Below are 20505 nucleotides of genomic sequence, written 5' to 3' on the forward strand. Positions count from 1 at the left end.
TTGTCTTCCACCAGAGGTACTGGGAAAAACCGCTCAAAGCCTAAAGAATGAAAGAATGGAAACTTAGGAAACTTGACTCAGGCAGCATCCCACACCACAGTCATAAAACCTCTATTCCCTTGCCCAAGGTGCCCTTCTGGAGAACAAGGGTGACGAGGATACCTCTTCCAAACATGCTCAGGAAATGGCAAGTGTGGCCCAGTGCTTTGAAGTTTACAAGCTCTGCGTCCAGGTTAGGTCCAATTAATGCATCCATAGGAAACCCTTTCCTAGGAGAAAGGTGCAACCCTGGGCGTGCTTTTTTCTTCCCATTCATTCAAATCTCTGCTGTTAGACTCGTGAGAACTTGACCCCAGTTAATCGTGCCATGCTCGGAATATTCTCCCAGGAGCTACTACCAAGAGACCTCAAAGTCCATTTCCAGCATTCTACATCTGGCCTGGGTGACCCTCAGTCCAATCAGAGTGCATTTGGGCACAGCTATGGGGGTTAGAGGAATTTTAATGGAAAGTACAAAGAGATGTGGTCATCTCTCATGCCAATTCCCCGAGTATCTCTGGTCTAAAGGCATTTTATAGCCATGCCAGCAGATAATGGAGGATGAAAGGCGTGGCCATGGATTGCCTCAAAACAAGGTCAAAGGTATGACCTCATCTTCACTAACTGCATCTGCGACGACTCTGTGTCTACATAAGGTCACATTCTGAGCTACTGGGGGTGAAGACTTCAATATACGAAATTGGGGAGGTGGGTGGACGATGCAACCCATACCAACATCTAAATCAACTCCCAAATCCTGGTGCGGGGCCGAGACGGATGAAAAATGCAACCTCCGTGTCGTACACATTTCTCCTATATCATCTTGCCTGCTGTGTTTTAGGCCTCACTCTGTCACCCTGCCCCTTGAACACAGCTCCCTGTATCCCTTGACATACTTTGCACTGGCCAGGCACCTGGTCGGCCACCGCCTGCTCTCCTCCCAACCCAGAGAGAGGGCAGGAGAAACCACTGGTCATGTGGCTCTTGTTTGTTGATTTTTGTGGGGGCTCACACAGAATTTGGACCCTGCTAAGGAGTCAAGCCAGCAGAATATCCTTCCTGGCTGTCAACCTCCTATACCACAGGAGTTCTTAAAATCACTTAAATACAATTTTCTTTGTATTATTTCATTTTATCTGGATGAATAGGATTGAGCAGCACTCTGAGAGCATGTTCAAATCACAACAGATGTCTCTCTGATTGTCTTCACAGGAGAACAACAGATCCTGCTAGCTAAAGGATTTGGTTTTGTTGAGTAGGATTTTCAAGGTTGGGGGCAGTTTTTGCTGGTTCAAATCAATCAGAGCCAAGACTTTGTTCTGCCACCAATTTTCCTTCTCTGTCCTTCCTCTACTCAGTGAACACCACTGTCCTGCCCTCCACCTTAACAAAGGCTGAGTGTAAATCTTACCAGTGGGAAGGTAGTTGAAAATTACCCACAGGTACTACCCTGCCCAGGAACTTTCAAATTCATTGAAATAACCCCAAGAACGAGGATTCCATTTGCATTGACATAGTTTTGAGAAACGGGATTTGAGGCACTGAATATGGTTTTTAAATGTTGTTCCTAGAAACTGACTATTTGGTTTCAAATGTTCTTAGAAACTATTTGGGTTCCATTCCATGCTGTAGAACACAAATCTGCAAATCAACAAACCTGTAACAAGTAAACCAGTTTCTAACAGTTACTATGATTAACTGGGATGTTCCCTCATGGTTCTGCATTCCAAAATTTTAAATCCATTTTTCTCAACATTTAGAGTTGTTGACTATGTTTCTTAGGAAGGATGGGCCTGTACCGTGCTCTTTAGGATTAAGTTGTCCTTTCAGATTTGAAACAAGGAGGAGATGTTTAATGTCTGTATCTGGCAAAAACAAAAACGAACAATCCTAAAGAGATCTGCCCCATCCCTTTACACACACACACATCATTTACTTCTTTTTTATTTTTATTTTTTTAATGAGGCTGTGATAGCCAGAAATCCAGAAGCACTGGTCAAATTGACCAAAAAAATAAACCAATAAACCTTAAGAAATGGTTCGGATGATACCATCTGCCTACTGCCAAAGATGCTAACCAACATCTGATGAGGGAACAGAACAAGAGATCTGGTTTCTTCAAAAAATTCCTCCTGAATAGGCAGCCCTGCCTCGCTCCAAAGAACATTGTTTCTTAATCCCATCCACACCTGAATCTGCCTGTGATGCTAGTCGTTCCTGCCTGCTGCCGTGGGTTTTATGCACACTACAATATTTATTTCTCTCTGTCTGTGACTGCTGGCTGGTGAGCAGCCTGTCTCAGACTGTCTAGAGAGCAGGAAGCAGATGGGAAATAAATACAGTTGCAGAGCTCTGGGGGCAAAGCATCAGACAGGACAAGAAAGCCAAGAAATAAACAAACAGGGAGGAGTCTGGTCTTTCTGCCTTTCATCCCTGGCTCTGATAGATAAGACTTAAGCAGCAAGACACCAACTGGGCTCAGTTTCAAATTCTACTCAGCTTCTACTCCACGGTAGTTTTTCCCTTTGAAAAATCTCTCTGTGCCTTTTTAAAAAGGGATGATTGAAATAAGCTCTTAATAAATTGTTAGGACTCACTTCAGATGCTATGATCATTACATTTGAGAGGTACAGTAGGTGAGAATTTGAAAATATCTTCAACACCTATATTGCACATGTATATAGTACACATAGGCTAAAGGTCGAAACGCATACTTAGACATATCTTAGGTCTAGTCAAACAGCATCATGCCCAGGTCTAGGAAAGATCTTTAAGCGATTGAAAACCATGATGGTACTGCCTTCATCATTCTCCCAGTGCCCACCATTCTTCTTTTTCCCTCTCCCCTTGCCAAGTTTAATGGCAGAATATAAAACCAATCCTGTATAGCTGATAATACACTTAAGTCAGAACATCTCTGGGGTGCCTGGGTGGTTCCGTTGATTAAAGCGTCCGAATCTTGATGTCGGCGCAGGTCATGATCTCACGGTTTGAGAGGGAGCCCCAGCATCAGGCTCTGTGCTGTTAGCTGTTAATGGAGCTTGGGATTCTCTCTCTCTCTCTCTCTCTCTTTCTCTCTCTCATTTTTTCTTATTGTAATTACTCTACCCTCAAATCGCTTCCATGTGATTTTCTTCACTGAGAATTTCTTCCTTAAATTTTCCTACTACTATGTAGCATATCTTCAATACTCCCCACCTCACCCTTGGACCCTGGACCAACTGCCTCCATCCTGGGGTTTGCTCAAGTGGGATCAGTACAAATGGTCGTTAACCCTTCAGGGCTGGGATGCCCAGGTTCAAATCCTGACTTCCCCACATCCTAGCTTATGACCTTGTCAATGTTTTTTATTCTGAGCCTCCGTTTCCTCATCTGCAAAATTAGGATGGGAGCACTACCTTTTTCATAGGATTATCATGAAGAGTATCTGGCAAATGTAAAGGTCTTGAAACAATGCCTAACTCTTTCAGGATTAGCTAGTGTTATTACTTTCATGGTATCCTTAGAAATTATTAATGTGAGCATATTTTCCTCGATATTAAAGAAACGAAAATTTTAAACCCACCAGATCAGCATAAAATAATGAATAATTTAATCATTTATTTCTTAAGGTTAACATCTTTTTATAGAATTCTGTCTCCATGATCGTTTTATGTCATGCAAGACTACGTTAGTCACATTTTTAAAAAGCATAGTATTTTAAAGAATCTTCATGTAGAAATACGTGTAGAAAGAAAGTCTCTCAAATTTTCATTTTTTCTAATACAGGCAATGATCACCTAGTCTTAGTAATCTAAAACCTTAGTATACTTAGCATATCTTGATTCAATACAGGCCTTCGTTTCTACAGAATCTGTTTCAGTCTCTATTAATTTAACATGCTATTGACTAGGAAGTTTTCTGAAGGGAGTTAGCAAAGGGTAAATAATTGACTTCATCTTAAAATGTTGACATTTTACGGCTACAACACAGCACAGTGGCCACAGGGAAGGAAACCATGTCTGTTAGACAAGGTATTCTGGCTTTGGCAAGTCGTGTCCTATATTTTTAAGGCCTATTTTTACTCTAGGCAATTGAACAAGATGCATTTTGGTAGCAGAGTCTTACTTCAACCCAATGTATTTAAATGTTAGTGGGTGCCTGGGTGGCTCAGTCAGTTAAACATCCGACTTTGGCTCAGGTCATGATCTCATGGTTTGTGGGTTCGAGCTTCACGTCAGGCTCAGCTTATCTGTGCCAGATAAGGCTGGCAAAAGGCAAGGATTAATTCTGATGTAAATTAAGCACATTTTTATTTTTCATCAGACATATACTTGTTAAAGTTAAAACAAATTTTCTTGGGGTGCCTGGGTGGCTCAGTCAGTTAAGTGCCCGATTTCAGCTCAGGTCATGATCTCAAGGTCCATGCGTTCGAGGCCCGCATCAGGCTCTGTGCTTACAGCTCGGAGCCTGGAGCCCGCTTCAGGTTCTATGTCTCCCTCCCTCTCTCTCTCTCTCTGCCCCTCCCCCACTCACACCTCTGTCTCTTTCTGACAAAAGTAAATGAAAAAGCATTAAAATAAATTTTCTCACGATTTATCTTGTAACCGTGAAAGAGGGTGAATTTTGAGAAACAGTGCAATGAGAGTTATCTGTCTGAAAGGCCAGGCTTTCACGGAATGTCCACTGCAACCATGGCTTGTAGCCAAGTCATAACTTCCTGGTGCGTCTCTTCTGCAAAGTTCAAATTAGGATATTTAATTATTTATCAAGGATGTCCTATGGACTAAGAGTCAAGGATTTCGGGAAGATAGTATTATGTGTTCACCTCACATCTATTTTTACATCTGCTCTATAAATGAGACCACCACAGGTCTCCTTATGTACTGAGACCGCTTTGTAAATTGTATTGCCATTCTCCACTGTCCTCCAGATAACCATCATGGTTTAATTATAGAGTCTTGAGTTTTCAACAGTAGCTGCTGAGTCAAACTTTAGGGTCTGTGTTGTGATCCGAGAGACCTAATCTGCCTAAAGCCTTGAGTTTGGCTAGTAATCACCAAGGCATCATAAGCCTGTGAGTTGTAACAGAGACATTTTAATAGTGACTTTAAGGAAAGATCAGACGGGAAGCTGAGAAGAAAAGTCAGGCTGAGGGGAAAGTAGGAATGATGACTATATCCTAAGCTCCAAATTAAATCCAGCAGTTGGACCAAAGGTGTTATAAGCCCTTTAGAAGAGACTTTTACAAATATAGACCTTGCAATTTCTTTGATTTCTGTCTCTCTGATTCTAAACATATTTGGAACACACTAGAAAAAAAGCGGTGCAAGACTCTCTGTCCTAAGAATAAAAAGAGGCATGTTGCATACAACCAAAACTAATGTAACAATGCATGTTAAGTACATTGGAATTCAAATTGAAAAATAATTTTTTAAAAAAAGGCATGCTTCATTTACCCAATTTTTCACTGGGAAAAAAGATAATAAGGACTAATACTGAGCAACAAAATGTCCAGTTCCATTCCCACCCTGGCCTTGACCCATTCAGAGTTGCCCAGCAGGTCCTTGAATCTATGTCTCTATCACATTCCCCCTCTACCTGAAAAAAATGAAATTAAAACAAACTCTCTCTGACTTCACAAGGGAAGTCATAAAGATTAGAGTTAGAACATTGAACCTCAAAGATGAAAGGCTCAATAAAAATTCCAGCATTATTGTTCAAGACATCAGTGTGAACTGACAGATACGTGCTGCTGAAGCAATTCCCACCTGTCAGCAGATCGAAACCAGGATGACCTTGATATGCACAGGGAAGGGCAGGAGTGCCTCCGACTGAAAAACACATTATCTCCAGGCCAATCCTTGTTATCATACCGCTTAATCTTCCCTCCTGGGCGGCTCGCCACAAAGACTTAGTGCTACAATTTAATGCACACTTGCTACTCTCCCCAACCCCAGGAAGAAATAAACATTTATCTTGCACCTACAATGCGCAGGACTGCATTAAGCGCTGGAAATACAGACATTAAATAATACATAGTTCTTACTGCTGCAGAGCTCAGACTTAAAATAGGAGACCTATGCATTTTCTATATAGTGTAGAGAGAGACGAGTCTGTCAGAAGCTTAGAGCATCCCAAAGAAAGGCCTTCCTCAAAAACACCACCAAAATTTTGTAGCTGACTTCCCCATTAGCAATGACTATATTAGACCATGATCTATACTATGACAAATTCAAATTTTGCACCTGGTTTCTGTTTTCAAATCAAAAGTGTATTAGTGCTATTTGAATCTACAAGTGCTGCAAATGATCATATTGTATTTTTATATTTTTTATTTATATTTTATACTTACATATTTATATACTTGTATTTTATATATTATATTTTTAAAGGGGTTAAGCTCTATCACTCGCCTCTCAGAATTCATAAGCTTGAAGGGGTCCTTCAACCCAGATGACACATGATTATACCAATGTTTGGCAATTGACTAGCTTCAGGATGATTTTCAGCATGGTCAGAGACAGAGACCACGGAATCTTCTGTGCACGCACACGCGTGTGTGTGCCTGTGTGTGTGTGTGTATGCACATACCAGCGATGGCATGCCAAATTGTCCTTCCCCTGCCTTCGGTCCATGCCTTCCTCCTGACTATTTGGTAGTGAATAAATGAACGACAAGTTCAGGTGCTGCCTCAGAAAGCTCCTCAATCTCAGCCTATGGCTTTTGAGACAGGTCCCCCAACGTTTTGTTAAAGATCACCAGGCTCTGACCTCCCTTGGAATCCTAATTCCAGCCTGCCTCATTTACATGTGGGAAACCCTTTCCTGTGTAGAAAGAGAGAGGAACAATTCAGCATACTTTCTGATAACATAGAGGTAATTATTGTCTCACCTTCAACTTTTCAGCCTCTATCATTCGAGTTTGGCTCCCTCAAAGGACATCTAATAATTGTTGATTTTTCTTCTCTAAATTCCTTCCAGGTTTTCCCATGTGTCTTTTTAAAACTACACATTTAAGTTACCTGGGAGAATGTGGGTATCCATTTGCCCATCTGTAAAATGAGACAAGATGATTCGTATGATTTACATTGCTCAAGGATCTAAATTCTTGAGAAACTCTGCACAATAGTCTAAAGCAGGGATCAGCAAATTTTTCTGTGAACGGCCAGACATTAAACATTTTAGCCTGGGTGGCCATAGGATCTCTGTAGTAACAACTCAAAAGTGCCATTGTAACGCAAAAGTCACCATAGACAGTACGGAAGCAACTGAAGATAGCTGTGTTCCGGTGAAGTTTCATTTACAAATCTGGGTGGTGTGCTAAGTTTGACTTTGGGGCCATAGTTTGCCAATTTCGGGTCTAAGAAAACAAGATTTTATTCTATATCACCATGCCACCCTACCTGTCCCTGTGTCCAGGCTGATTTTGTGAAATGACCCACAACCATTCGGCAATCAGTGGACCTAGGAATTCCTGTTGCCTATGTATATAACATACACCACACACACACACACAGCTGGATGGCTAGGAGCCAAACCTGAAAAGCAAATGTCTTCTGTTTTGCTTTTACATCAATCTATTTCTGACTTTCAGGATAAGTGGAAGCCTACATTTTTGTTCACCGTGTTTTGTAATGAGACTCAATTTTTCCATCTCTGGGGATATATTTGCCAACAGCTATACCAATACAGTTAATAAGGGAAGTGCTATTGTTTCCCCCTCAAAGCGCTGTCCCCAGGCCAGCAGCTTCAGCATCCTCTGGGAACTTGTTAGAGACGCCACCTCTGGGGCCCCACTCCAGATCTACTGAATCAGAATCTGCATTTGAGCAGACCCCAGGTGACTCCTAGGAACATCCCATTTGAGACGCACCATCATTTGTGATGTCTTAGTCAAGGTCTTGCCGATAAAGAGACCTCAACCACCATGGGTGGAACAAAAGGAGACGTGCATTGAAGGGACCACCTGGGAAAGTGGGGCCAGAGAGCAGAACTCACAGGGATGGAGAGGAACTTTTGGACCAGCAACAGCTGCCACTCTTACAATCCCTGGGGCTGAGGGAACATGAAGGGGAAGTAGCGCTATTTGAGTCCATTCTGCACTAGAACCATTGAGGAGAAGCTGCCCCAGGGGAGCTGACTTCAAAGAGGAAGCAGCAACTCTGGAGACCTCACCAAAGTAGGGAGAGATACTTCAGCCTTTCCCCCTGTTCTTGGCCAAACCCAACCAGAAGACGGAGTGCAAGGGAGCCCGGAAGGCACGGTCCCCAAGGTCAGGCTCCCAGGGCACAGAGCTGACAATGAGAGAAGGCAGCAGAGAATAACCAGTGCAGCTAGAGAGCACTTCCAGTGGGGTTCCCTTGCCCCATGGGCCTCTAAGCTGGTTTCTCTCCGGCTGGTGGCTACCATTTGCCATTGCGTGCCTCGTCGGTAGTTCTGGGTCCTTAGTTAACACTATAATATTGGCTTTTCCTTTCCTTTGGAATTCAAAATTGTACAACTATTATTGCCGAAACCAAAATATCACTTAAAAAAACTTTATCTCCACATCACCTCAAGAAAACTAGACCTCAAAACTGTTTTTCACTGTCACCCCCACATCCCAATAAAATTAAATCAAGCCTGATTTATGCCAGATTATGGGAAGTACTTCCTGCTTTCGCCAACAAGACGTTTGGCTCAGAGAAGCTACCTTCCCTCTCCTACCTGTGGCAAATCCCCGGAGATAGCTTTCAAACAAGACTTCACCTCGTTTCTTGATATACACTGTGGATCTCATTATTTCTTAGCAAAAGATAAGAATTAATAGTGTTGAAAAGAGTAAAAGAAGGAGGCAATAAATAGACTTATAAGGAAGAGTCTGCCTCTTAGTCACCCTGTCCTTGGGCAAATAACTTACTTGAGATTGAATACGTAAAATGGAGATACCATGTATATTATGGATAATGATACTACCTATCTTACATGTTTGAAAAGAATAGCAATGCCTCATACAGTTGAAATGAGATGATGCAGAAAAAGCACTTAGCTGCCCTATTAGCTGTAATTATTATTACTCTTCATATTGAGCAACATCTCAAATGCTGCTAGAAGAGTTTCCCATCACCCAAACCCAACCTCCACTTGGGTCATTGAGAAAGGGCCAAATACGTAATCTTTACTCAGGGACAGTGTATCTACTGCTTTTACTATCATGCCAATCTGAGTCATATGGACAACTTTGAAAGAAACCAGGGGACCTGCTTCCTGTCTCTCCCGGAAGTGATAACAAGAGCCCTGGAGCGGGATCTCCCTTGTCCCAGCCTTCCGGCCTCAGTGGATCCACTGCGTCTTCAGGGGCAAGGTATCTATCAGGTGGAAGCACAATGCCCAGTCCCCACCTAGGCCACTCGGGCCATCTCAAAGAGAAAGAATAAGCACTACATGACTGCCTGTTTTCCTTGGGGCCCCATTCGTTTTCTACTAGGAAAGTCTTTTCTGTATAGGAATTGAGAAATGTTGCCCGAAAAGAGAATGGCCGTCAGGGAGGATGCCTTCACACCCTCCCTGTATTTTCTATTTTCACATGACGCTTACCATCCATTAGGCCAACTCCTTACACCACCCTCTACATCTCCCATTACATATTATTGTAGCCACCTATAATCCTCGCCTAAAGACATGACAACAAACCAGGACAGATAATTTTATTGGGCATTTTGTTTTGGACGCTTTGGATGACACAAAAGGCAGACAAAGCAGCACTCAGGGTGCATGCATTACAAAACAAAGCAAAGAAAAAAGGGAAGAAGGATGGAAGGAGGAAAAGAAGGAGGGAGAAAGGAAGAATACTATGAAATAGTTACTATTAGATATTTTAAACAGTTCTGAATTAATCATTAGGGAGAAATGCAAAATATCTATATATATAATCTATTGTCATATCAGCTAACAGTGTATACAGAGTGCTCTTGGTTTCAGGAGTAGATTCCCGTGATTCATCGCTTACATACAACACGCAGTGCTCATCCCAACAAGTGCCCTCCTCAGTGCCCATCACCCATTCTCCCCCCATTAACCCCAGTTTGTTCTCTGTATTTAACAGTCTCTTATGGTTTGCCTCTCTCTCTGTTGAAAATTTTTCCCCCTTCCCTTCCCCCATGGTCTTCTATTAAATTTCTCAAGTTCCACATATGAGTGAAAACATATGATATCTGTCTTTCTCTGACTAATTTATTTCACTTAGCATAATACTCTCCAGTTCCAACCACGTTGTTGCAAATGGCAGGATTTCCTTCTTTCTCATTGCCAAGTAGTATTCCATTGTGTATATAAACCACATCTTCTTTATCCATTCATCAGTTGTTGGACATTTGGGCTCTTTCCATAATTTGGCTATTGTTGAAAGTGCTGCTATAAACATTGGGGTACAAGTGCCCCTACGCATCAGCACTCCTGTATCTCTTGGGTAAATTCCTAACAGTGCTATTGCTGGGTCGTAGGGTAGTTCTATTTTTAATTTTTTGAGGAACCTCCACATTGTTTTCCGGAGCGGCTGCACCAGTTTGCATTCCCACCAACAGTACAAGAGGGTTCCCATTTCTCCACATCCTCGCCAACATCTGTCATTTCTGGAGTTGTTAATTTTAGCCACTCTGATTGGTGTGAGGTGGTATCTCAATCTGGCGTTATTTTTATTTTAAACTGCACTAAAGAGATGCTTCTATTCTCGCCATACCTGCACCCCACATTATGACAAGGAACGCAACCTGGGTTGCCCTGGGAAGTCTGGGCAGATGTGATGTGACAACCCCACTGCATCTAGGTACAGAGCGGCAAGGTGACTCCCTAGAAATCACCCAACAAGCCTACCAAGTGCTCAGGGCATCTGGCCACCAAATCTGCGTTTATTCAGCCCAAACAACAAACTCCCATTCCCAGGGTGACCAGATGGTATCTCTCTTTCAGAAGTTCCACATGACAATCAGCCACAACATCACCTAAACCAAGAGGAATCCGACTGCCTGCTTTGTTTCAATCAAAGCTCCCTTTCGGAGCATGGCTACCTGGAGGGCACAAACTTCCTATGTGAAATAAAGGAGCCCAGGACAAAAGTGTCCTATCATGCGTGGGCATGAATTACAAAATCCGGATTACCCAGCACAGCTCCAAGGTGTTACCATGGTCACCGAGTTTATTTGGTAACTTTTGTAAATACACATTCGAATCATTGAACATGTGTTCTTTCTTAGATAAGTGTGCTACAAGCACAGGAAAAAATTGCTCAGTAGGAGGGTGTACTTGAGTACTGTTTGAAGAAGATTTTCTCACCATTACTCAGAAAGAAGAAAGTACACAAAATAGGAACCACACTGCTAGGTAATCTCAACAATTTTTGTGCCCCGTTGGACATTTTTAGGTGTGCCTTGACCAAAAAGTGAATGTGAATCATGGAAAGGCCAGCAGGCCATAATTTCCATATTATTTTTTTTAATTTTTTAAATGCTTATTTATTTTGGAGAGACAGCATGAACCGGGGAGGGACAGAGAGAGAGAGAGAGAGAGAGAGGGAGGGAGACACAGAATATGAAGCAGGCTCTAGGCTCTGAGCTGTCAGCACAGAGCCCGATGCGGGGCTCAAACCCACGAACTGTGAAATCATGACCTGAGCTGCAGTCAGATGCTTAACCGACTGAGCCACCCAGGCACCATATTATTTTTTAAATATTTTTTTGTGAAAAGATATACATTAATTTTACCATTTTAACCATTTTGAAGCATATAGTACAGGGGCATTAAGTACATGGGTATCGTACAACCATCACCACATCCCATCTCCACAGATTTCTCAGCTTCCCAAACTGCAACTGTGTACCCTTGAAATGATAGCTCCCCATTCCCCTCACTCACCCTCAAGCCCCGGATAACCACCATTCCACTTTCTATGAATTTGACTCTTGTAGGTGTCTCCTAGGAATGGAATCATACAATAATTATCCTTCTGTGCCTGGTTTCTTTGACTTAGCGGAAGGTCTTTAAGGTTGAACCACATCGTAGCATATATCAGAATTCACTTTTTTTTTTAAATTTTTTTTAACGTTTTTTTTATTTATTTTTGAGACAGAGAGACAGAGCATGAACGGGGGAGGGGCAGAGAGAGAGGGAGACACAGAATCGGAAGCAGGCTCCAGGCTCTGAGCCATCAGCCCAGAGCCTGACGCAGGGCTCGAACTCACGGACCGCGAGATCGTGACCTGTGCTGAAGTCGGCCGCTTAACCGACTGAGCCACCCAGGCGCCCCCAGAATTCACTTTTTAAGGAAGAGTAATGTTCTATTGCATGCATCTGCCGCATTTTGTGTATCCATCTACCGGTAGACATTTTTGTTGTTTACACATTTGGCTATTGTGAAGAAATCTGCTGCGAACATAGGTATACAAATATCTGTGCCAGTCCCTGCTTTCAATTCTTAGGGTTATATGCCCTCCATTTGATTTTAATTATTTTTACCAAAAATGTCTTCATCTATCAGAGAAGGCCATTGCTTCAATCTAGCGTGTGTCTTTGAAAGAGCCGTCATTAGCTTGGTGAGAGAGGAGGTAGGAAGCTCTTCCTCACCATCAGCTAACTCTACCCACCCTGGCAAGCAGCAGAGTGACAGAAGTTGCAGCCACAACACCCCCATGTTCTTCCTTTAGTGCTTTTAAATGTTACACACTTTTAACCCCCTGGGGACTTCTTTGGAAAAGATTGAAGTTGTCTTCACCATGAAAGTGTACGGTGTGACCTACCAAACAGTCATTTGGTAGCAGGAGAAAAGAAGGCCGGGCTGGGTAGACCAGGAAGTCTCAGGTGGGCGCCCTGGGTGGTTGGTGCTGAAAGGGAAAGTGCTAGAAAGAGCGGAGTGGAGTTTCTTTGATAAAGTCATCCGGGACAGAGAGGGGGAAACAAAAGAAAGCAAGAGTGACGAACAGACCCTCTGCAGCATCCAGAGGCACAGGAATCCAAGAATGGCAGATTGAGAATATGCAAAAGTATGAAATGTACATGCAGCCTTTCAAGCATTGCCAAGTGCAGAGACCGAAGATAGGAAGCCAAATCCCTGGTGAGACCCCGGTGATGGAGAAGATAACTCTCAATGGAACTCAGCCGAAGGCTCACAGAAGGTGCAGCTGGGGTCTGAACAGAAAAGACTACTTGCTCCAGAGATCAAAGAAGGTCTGAAGGCTGGGCCCAGGCCCAGGCCAAAGAGCAGAAGTTGAGGGGCAGTCTCCAGAAGGTCTGACCCCAAGAAACCCAACACAGAGCATGAAAGAGGAATGAGTATACGTAGGGATTATATAACGCTTCCAACACATTATCAGGGAGTATGAGTTAAATAAGAGCTGGTGAAGATCTTTCTTGGATGGGTCCCCTCAGAAGGCCTCACAGCCCACTCTGCTTGAATCACCCACACAAGCCAACTATTCATGCCAGACTTGATCAGACCACAGTGTGAGGGAAGAAAATGGCTGGACCCAAGGAACGTGGGGATAAAAAGATGCTTCCTCACATTCCGTCACAACCCTTTTTCACCTTCAGTTGGTATCACCAAAGTGTGACCTCCAGTTTTTTACCAGGCCAGAAATGGCAGATACACTTCCTTTGATCCATCCCACCCTTTTGATCCATTTGAAAAGTCCTTACCTGGCCCTGATGTCACCTGTTCAGTCAACTAGTGGTTGTGTTCTTACTCCCATGCCAGCCACCGTGCCCACTGTTGCTGCTGTAACACGTTACAAACTTACTGACCTAAAACAACACAACTTTATCGTGTTAGCACATCAGAGATCAGAAGTCCAAAAATGGGGTCTGAGGGACTATAATGCAGGTGTAATGCAACCTTTCTGGACACTCTAGCAGAGAATCCATTCCTTGCCTTCTTCAGTTTCTGGAGCCCATGGGCTTCTCTGGCTCAGGGGCTTATGCCCTGCTTCCTCCAATGGCATCACACTGACCTGTGCTGCCTTCTGTTGTCACATCTCCCTCTCTCTGACTCTGACACTCCTGCCTTTTTCTGACAAGAACCTGTGATTACATTGACCACACCTGGACAATCGAAGATCATCTCTAATCTCAGATCCTTAACTCAATCAGATCTGTAAAGTCCCTCAGCCATGTAAAACCACACATTCACAAGTTCCAGACATTAGGATATCGCCTCTTTTGGAGGGTGGGGGACATTATTCTGCCTACCACAGAGTTGATTCCTAAAAAACTACAAGTCCTTGGGTGAGCAGTTCATATCATCCCTATCCTTGTGAAAAGACTGTCCTCCTTTTTCCTTTATCTACTTTTATGGGAAAAAAGGACTCACACAAATGTCCTTCTATTTGAAAACTTGCTACAAATTATCTAAATTACATGATAAAATCCTTGTGGGTACCGTCCGCAAACATCAGACATCTGCAAAGCCAATGTTCCTTTTACCACATACGGTTCCTCCAACCTGTCCTTCCAGCTCTGATTCTCCACATGCTGGTTTTGTCAAATTCCGGTCTCACCATCCTTCTCCCTTAAGGTGTAAAACTAGTGAATCCCCTGAGCAGACTTAGCTTTTCATGAACTGATAAAACAGATGTTAGTCGATTTCATTTCATAAATTAGGCACAAGGACAGAATTTAGAATTATTTCCTGAAGTTGTTTATTTGCACCTATAAAATCATAAATTGAAAGTCTTAAGTTTCTAATATATTAATTATTATGTTTCTATAATTATGCTGGGGGTGGGGAAACAGGGAGAGAAAAATTATAACCCAGCCGCTACTGGAACCAAGAATAAACTTTGCCCACAGTCACAGAGTTATTAATGGTATAACCCAGACAAAAACCTCAGCCTCTGGACTCCAGACCCAGTGCTCTTCATGCTAGCCACACTACCTTTTCTATGTTATGCTTCCCTTTGAGATAGAAAATTTGGTAGGAATTCACTTTCAGATAAATACCGAGTGTAAATACTTGTCCTGCTTTTCTTCTTCATTGAAAACTTCCCACTGATAGAAATAATTGGTGTTCCATAAAGAGTCCTTCCTGTTGGTTGCTGTCTGATGCTGCGAAATATAAACAAGTTTCAACAAGAAGACAGAGTATATGTAATCAATATACCTTGGCTCCTGTTCAGAACGGCCATGCGTCTGGCACTTGATATCTTTACAGAAAATGGATATTGGAAAGTAAGGTCGCACTTCATTTAAAAGCAGAACAACAGATGTAGGGGTGATGGTGTCAGTGAGAATCAGTTACGTATCTGATGAAAGTCTGTGAATCTCAAATAATGACAATATGGCGATCCTTTTGTTTCTCTCTAGAATTCCCCAGAGCAGCTCTGCCAGACCCCCCTCCCCCTCCCAGTCTTGCCCTCAGTGCCAGATGGCCAAAGCCACTACCTTGTGGAGGCGATCAAGGCTAGCCCCCATCCACAACCTTGACATTCCTCCTCACCACCTCAGAATCACTCTTCCCTTCACTCAGCTTCTCTTCCTTCCCCCTCAGCTATCATCCCCTCATCTTTGTTCAACTGGCTGCTTCCTCTGGATCTACTGACCCCTTAAAATCCAAAGTCTACAGCATAGTAGGAAACTCGTGAGATGTCTCCTGCCTCCACACTACTGGACTCATTGTGCTCTCCGATCCAGCGTTACAACTCACTGACATCTCGCCATTCCTTTGCACCCTCTGTTTTCTCTGCCTGCAAGGTATTCCTCCATTCATTGCCTACAGAACTCCTAGTCATCCTTCAAAGTCCAGCTCAGCCTCAAACCCTGTGATGCTGTTCCCAGCCACTGGCCCTCTCCGGGAAAGGTGAATACTTCTTGGCCTGTGTGGCAAGAGCCTCAAACTCTCCTTCCCCAGAGCTCTTACCCCACAACGTTAGCATTATCTGTCCACATCTCTGTCTCCCTCAAAAAGTTCACAGACTGAGAGCTCTCGAAGGGCAGAGACTGCCCCTTTGATCTCTAAGTCTCCAGCACTTATCACAATCCTTGATACGTAACACATATCCGATGAATGTTTGTTGAGTGATTGAAAGAATGCTCAAGTCTTGGCATTAAAAAAAGGAAATACAGCTATCGCGCTGCTGCCTTCTGGAACCGCTCTCTATGCCTGCATCTCTGCTTTCCTTCTCCCTAAACCTCTCCTTACTCGGTCCCCACCCCTCTGCAAGTGGATTTCTGGTGCCAACTGGATTGCTTTCCTGATGTTACATTATTTCCCAATCACCCTAGTCAATACGCACAGTCAATACGGGCTGCTACCCATTTCCACTCCCTGCCCCTCTGTGGCATCTGGTGCCTTGACGTTCCTGCCTTTTGTGTCACGGCCTTCTCCGAGTTTATTTTTAAGTCTTGAGTTCACCGCCCGCCCCCACCACCACCCTTTCCAGCTTCCCATACAGCCTCTTTGTCTGAGCAGCATTCTCCTTTCCAAGTCTCCCGCTGCCGACTTCATAAAGCTCCCAGCCCCAGTCACTCTCCGGAACCCCAGTGTAGACAGCCTGGGAACATATGTGAATTGAAACAAGCCTCCCCCTCAACAGATTCTGGAAGCTAGATGGTCATTAAATGAGGTAATGGCTTATGTATGCACTTAGCAGAGGGCCTTAGACACTTAGTGAGCCTTGTCCTACTCCCCCTGGACGAGCTGGGCTCCAAACTGGCCACCCTGTTCCCTCCTCTCTTCCCTTTAATTCACTCTGAGCACCACTGCTGTCAGGATATGTTTAATGCAGTGTCAAAAGCCTCCAATGTGCTGCCTCCAGCACTTACAGAAAAGAAGGTTTAAATAAATAAATAAAAATAGGAGCGCCTGGGGGGCTCAGTCGGTGGAGCGTCTGACTTTGGCTCAGGTCATGATCTCACGGTCTGTGGGTTCGAGCCCCGTGTCAGGCTCTGTGCCAATAGCTCAGAGCCTGGAGCCTGCTTCGGATTCTGTGTGTGTGTCTCTCTCTCTGCCCTTTTCCCCCCTTACACTCTGTCTCTCTCTCTCTCTCTCAAAAATAAAATAAAAAACATGAAAAAAGAAGAAATAATAAAAAAGAAGAAAAAATACAAAAGAAGGTTTCCCGAACGTCCATGAAGGCAACATGAGAAAGATGAATACAGCGTTGTGAGCTTTCCACCACATTACATTTCTTCAACTTAGGAAATTATATATTCCTGCCTTCTAAAAAATGTCCTTTCTATAATGAAACAGTGGCCATTTTCCCTTATTTCAGTATCCTTATTGGGAAATGCACTTTTGTGTTTTGGAAATTAGATCAGCTAGCCTGTTCAGGACATCTACCTGTGGTCTCTGCCTTCTTACCAGGTCACATGAAGAGTTTACTATCACAGCATTTTAAAAGTGAAAATACAGAGACGAAAAGATGTTGATATTGGTAAACACCATGTGAGATGTCTGCAGCCCTCAGTTTCTTCCCAAGAAAGTAGGCTTCATCATAAAACCGAAAACTCAAGTGTTGGAATTTTTTTTTCCGCCGTGAGTTGCCTCCTGTTTTATATTTGGAAACAATGCATTCAGTAAGAAATGAGATTTCCTTGACTCTCGTGTCCATAAAGAGGGCGCAAATGTCCAAATACCAAGAGGTTTTTTTATTTATTCACACCTTCCAGTTTCTTAACGATTATTTGTCTTTAGTTTTGTAGACACATACATACTAACAGTGACTGTCATCTCACACACACACACACACACACACACACACACACACACACACACGTTAAAGCAGGCAACAGGCAATTAATCATTTTCTCCCCGAAGACTATATTTTACAGTCAGAAGTCAATTGTCAGCACACATGCTCCTAAATAAACCGACACACGTACCAGCTAATAGATTAATTCACATGGAGAAGGCGTCGTGGGAAGAAAACGTGTGTTCCCAGATTTCTCAGGCAGGTGCTCTGCCTGTTAACATAAAGATCCGTCTTCCTGGCTCCAACCCTTTGGGCACACTGCCCAAAATTACTTACAATTTCTCACACAGTTGATGCTAAGATAGTTCTGCAAAATGAGAGCCTGGTTTACCCAGTGTAACCTAAGAACGGCTCAGCCCGGGAGGAGCCGGTACCAGCTTTGAGTTTGGGGAAGATTTTTTGGCTTTGTTTTGTTTTCTGCCATCTGACTTTTCTAATACAAGATAACAATACAGCAATACTTGATGCTTTCACGTTTCCTTGCTGCGATCTGCTGCGCCTCCGATGCTGCCCGTAAGTGGGAAACGTGGGTCCCAAGGAAACAGACCTACTGGCATTAATTTGTCCACAAGGGAGAAGGCTGGTTACATGTATGTTGTGCATTCGCGTGTGCACACCTATGCTCTCGCTGACACCTCCCTTAGCGTTCACACCTCCACTGTGATACATCCCTTCCTGCTTCCTCACCGTGTTATCTGCTGCCCTTCTGAATGGGAAGTTCAGCTCCCCTATAAATCACTTTATTGAAAGAAGGGACCATGGTAGAGGTTGCTGTGAGCTCCAGAAAGGGGAATTTCATTTTCACTTCACCATATCGCATTTTTCAGAGCAGTGATATGAAGGCTGGCAGAGGGGAGTGGGGATTTGCATGACAAAAATTTAGACTTAAAAAATTCTGTGAAAGAGTCTATCCACAGTCCTGTGTATTTAGTTTTAGTTTTCATAAGCAAGGATCATGTAGACTCCTTCCCGAACAGGATTCGCACAAATGTCAAACGCAGCAGCTGCCAACCTGCTCTGTCTTTCCCCTTCTGGGTCCTTGGTGAAGAGAGGATAAGAGCGGATTAGGCTGGTCTTGGGAAATGGGCTGGAGGAACAGGCTGCTCCCCTGGGAATTATTTCCCCCAGCTCAGCCTAGAAGTCCAGTAAGGCCGCAGCATCCCCAGAGGGTGATGACTTTTGGTGTTACCTATCCCTCTATTGTAATCCTTCAGTAATCCCACCTGTTTTCAAAGACACCCTCCTGATTGTTCTTAGCTCCTATCAAAAAAAAAAAAAAAGTATTAGGCTCCAGCTAACCCAGCAGCAATCTTGTTCTGGCACCTTAAGAAGTGAAGGATTTCCCTTCCCTTCCGTAACTGGAGCAGAGCCGTCCCTCCCTGCAGGGGATAGGGTCCCCATTCTGTAGCACATTTCCTCCAGAGTCAGCTTTGCTGAACAAAGACCCAACTGTCTGTGCGGTATGGGAAACTATCTGTTGCTGCCGTTTGGAGCACACCCTCCTACGAACCCAGACATGCACAAAAGTTCTGCATTTCACCGCAGGAAGTGAGACTGGTGGCTTCAGGCATCATTAATCATTTTGAAGCGATTATTCTTAAAAAGGAAAACAAAGCAAAAAAAAAGGGGGGGATGCCCTTTGATTAAGGCATGCCTGATAAAAATTAGCACTTCTCAAAATAACATTTCCCTGGTTCCTTGTGGACCCTTGAGAGTTTGCTGGATTGACCAGGGCTGGGGCAAAACGGGGAATCTGTTTCCTCCTTCACTGAAACTCCAACAAATACCTGGGACTTGACCTGGTCTGAGGGTATCTCTTAGACTTTCAGATTGGGGAAGAGAGGGGTGGGGAAGCGGGAGTCTCCTCTTCCTTTGCCTTCCCACCCAGGAAGCACACGTTTAGGAAGATAAAGCCAGGACAATTGGCTTCCTGCAATGGACAGCTCTCCTCCCTTCCCCCAGGGGAAGACAGGGGCCCAGGGAAGCTGTGCTCCCTAGAAGGGCTGCCCCCACCCCCACGGGTATTTTACCCGAAAGGAGCAGAGTACCAGCCAGTTCAAATCCGATCACATTCACAGGGCACGTCCCCTAGTCTAGGCCTTTGAAGTAAAATTGTTTCTCTAGCATAGGAGAAGTGATAACTAGAAAATGAGATCTTCAACACTATCTTTCCTGGGAGATTACATGTCCTGCTGTTCTGGGTTGAGAGGAAATTCACTTAGATAAAATTGGATGAAATTTCTTTTCTCGCCCACGGAAGTCTCCCGGGTCTACCAGAAGCATCTTCCATCGGTTGCCCCTTCCTGAACTCTTGGCTATTTCCCAATCTTCATTTCTTCCCTAATCAGGATATCTGTCTCTGGGGTCAAGATCAAAACTCATAAAGGCAGAAAAGAGTCTGCCCCTTTCATCCTGGTCAGGGTTGACTCCTCATCCCCTAGACTTGCATTCACTTGACTCAGGTGTGAACCTAGCTAAACTTGACTTCATTTCCTTTTCCATCAGTCAGCTATTGAGATCTCACAGCTAAGTGCTATCATTCATTTTAATTTAAAGTTTAAAAATGGAAAAGAGGAGGAGACTCCACAAATTTCATCTTAGTACTCTTAGCTACATATTTTGAAGTGTAATACATGTGATTACATCAAGGTGTTTTTTGCTTTGGGGGTTTAGTTTTGTTTTTTGTTTTGTTTTGTTTTAGCTTGGTTTCTTCAATTCAGTTCAATATGCCCCAGAGGAGCCTTTGAAGATCTGCCCTCAGTCACCCTGTA

The sequence above is a fragment of the Panthera leo genome, chromosome A1 (assembly GCF_018350215.1).
Source record: "Panthera leo isolate Ple1 chromosome A1, P.leo_Ple1_pat1.1, whole genome shotgun sequence".
In the NCBI taxonomy this organism is placed as follows: Eukaryota; Metazoa; Chordata; class Mammalia; order Carnivora; family Felidae; genus Panthera; species Panthera leo.